The sequence below is a fragment of the Sinocyclocheilus rhinocerous genome, unplaced genomic scaffold, assembly GCF_001515625.1.
Source record: "Sinocyclocheilus rhinocerous isolate Xijiao unplaced genomic scaffold, SAMN03320098_v1.1 scaffold1919, whole genome shotgun sequence".
NCBI classification, from domain to species: domain Eukaryota; kingdom Metazoa; phylum Chordata; class Actinopteri; order Cypriniformes; family Cyprinidae; genus Sinocyclocheilus; species Sinocyclocheilus rhinocerous.
Window position 1 is genome coordinate 175,756 of NW_015646355.1, and position 2,563 is coordinate 178,318.

Sequence of the window (2,563 nt, forward strand, 5' to 3'; positions counted from 1 at the left end):
GTGTGTGTGTGATTTCTAAATATGAGTGTGTTCCGGAAGCCACACATTCTGCATGTACATTTATTTTTATTTGCATAGACACTCAAACATATAACATTAATGTACTGACAGCATCTAAAACACAACAGCAAATGTTTGAAAATCTATATTTAGGGAATATTGAATTCATCGGTTAATTCCACTCTATTTATGATCCATGAGAGTATGTTTTCATCCACATTTATTTAACGCAATTGACTAATTTCCTTAATTTGAAATGAGAACATTTCATTCTATTCTGTACACTGTAAACCTGACTACGTTGACAAAACTAAAAAAAAAAAACATTTGAGGTCAACAGTAAGAAATTCAAAGTTGTAAGTAAGCGGACCTGGCAGATTTTTATTTTGTACTCATGCATGTTAATTGCTCTTAAATTAAAGTAACTAAATTGAAATTAATCTAACTCATACATTTAACTTAACATTTTCATGTAATTTCAACTAATTAAATTAGTAAATACTAAAATATTTTTAGTAGTGGAAACTTAACTAATTTAACTAGCTAATTCAGTTCAATCCTAACTGGCTAATTAGTAACACAATGCTTTGATTAGCATAGCAATTGCTGAATATAGAGCAATATAGAACATTTGATATACCTAGAAAAAAACTAAATCCCCCACTTAACATTAAACTTGCACAAAAGAAACATTATGTAACACACAGCATTTACATTCCCTTTCGAGTGCCAGAGCAAAACATAACGCGAAATACAAATCCTCAGCTCAGTTTTAGTTAGGCTAAATTTAAGTTTGTCTAAATTAAAAGAAACAAAACAAAACAATGACAGAAGAAGAGATTACTTAAGTTGTGTCATAGTGTTGTGAAATAGAAAGTTCTAAATACTCATAAAAGTTCATTTGTTTGTTTATGAAAAGTTAACTTATTTGTTTAATCTGTTTAATCAACATGGTTGTTTTTTAAATGATATAGTTAAATAATAATGTAATAACAATTATTATATTATATATATAATAAATAATTTAAAAATATTTTTTTTAATTATTGCTATTATTTATTATTAGTACTATGATTGAATTAAATTGTAGTAGTAAAACATAGTAAAAATAATAATTAAAACATGTTTTGTGTTTCTTTTCCCTTTTCCAAATTTTGCAATTGTTCCTCTTTTGTAAGCTGTAAATACGTAATAATGTTAATGTTTCAGTATTTATCCTATACATCTACACACACACACACACACACTACTACTACTACTTCAAATGCTAGTATTAAAAATGGTTATTTTAATTATTTATTAAAATAATTATTTAATAATAATTATATTATTTATATACTAATTACTTTAAAATATTTAATTATTTTTTAAATAATTACTAATCATTTCAAATGGTCATTATAGCTATAATCGACTTATAAGTAGTAAAATATAGTAAATTTAAATTATATGCAAGTAGTAAAATACAGTAAAAACTATAGTTAAAATAATCAAGGCATGTTTTCATAATGAAGAGGTTAATATTAAGTATAGTCCTGCCAGATGGTTTTTATTACACAACACCGGTTGTTAATGATTTGTGAAAAACACTAATTTGTTGTCTTCAAACGTGTCATCTGATCTAACTCAGTCTGAGACTCCTGGCTAAATGTACTTGAGTGATCATTCCCAGAAAGCCCTACAAGGCAAAGAGGAGTAAAAGCAAACTAACAAAACACTAGCGTCTGCCAGAGTCTGGGTTCGATTTCTCAAGTCCTCGGAGATCAGGACGATCAGCGAACGTCTGTGCAGACGCCAGGAATTCTCCAGTGCTTGTCACTGCATGCTCACAGAGACCTGGGCTTATTCTGAGGGAGTATAGAGACTCTGTGTGTGTGTATATACTGTATCTGTCCAAACATCACAATATAAAGCCAGCAGAGCACAAAAGCAGGATTACAGGAGCTGAACTCCCATTCATTCTCCATTGAGAAACCTGACATGAGCTCAGAGGCTGATGAAGAAAACACAAGCCCATGATTTCATATTTGAAATATTTCAAATCATATATGTTTACCAAATAAAAAACTGTCCACAATCCTGAAATGAGATGCACCAATGAGAAGCATTCTCAGCATACTTATGCATGGAATAATTCCATATTTCTTACATGTTTTGGAAAGAAGTCTCTTCTGCTCGCCAAGGCTGCATTTATTTTATCAAAAATACAGTAAGAATTGTGAAATATTATTAGAATTTAAAATAACTGCTTTATCTGTGAATATATAGTAAAATGTAATTTATTTCTGTGATTTACAGCATCATTACTCTAGTCTTCAGTGTCACATGATCCTTCAGAAATCATTCTAATATGCTGATTTGCTGCTCAAGAAATATTTCTGATTATCATCGATGTTGAAAACCATTGTGCTGCTTCATATTTTTGTGGAAACCTTGATGCCTTTTATTTTTCAGGATTCACAGATGAATAAAAAGTTCAAAAGAACAGCATTTATTTGAGATGGAAATCTTTCATAAATATCTTTACTGTCACTTTTGATCAATTTAATGCATCCTTGCTGAA

The 2,563-nt window shown here is 29.4% G+C and overlaps 1 protein-coding gene across 2 annotated transcripts in view; it reads left to right on the top strand.

Moving 5' to 3' along the window:
* LOC107707568 (rho GTPase-activating protein 6-like) overlaps positions 1-2,563 on the top strand; it is a 44,376-nt gene that overhangs the window by 15,501 nt on the left and 26,312 nt on the right. The window lies entirely within an intron of this gene.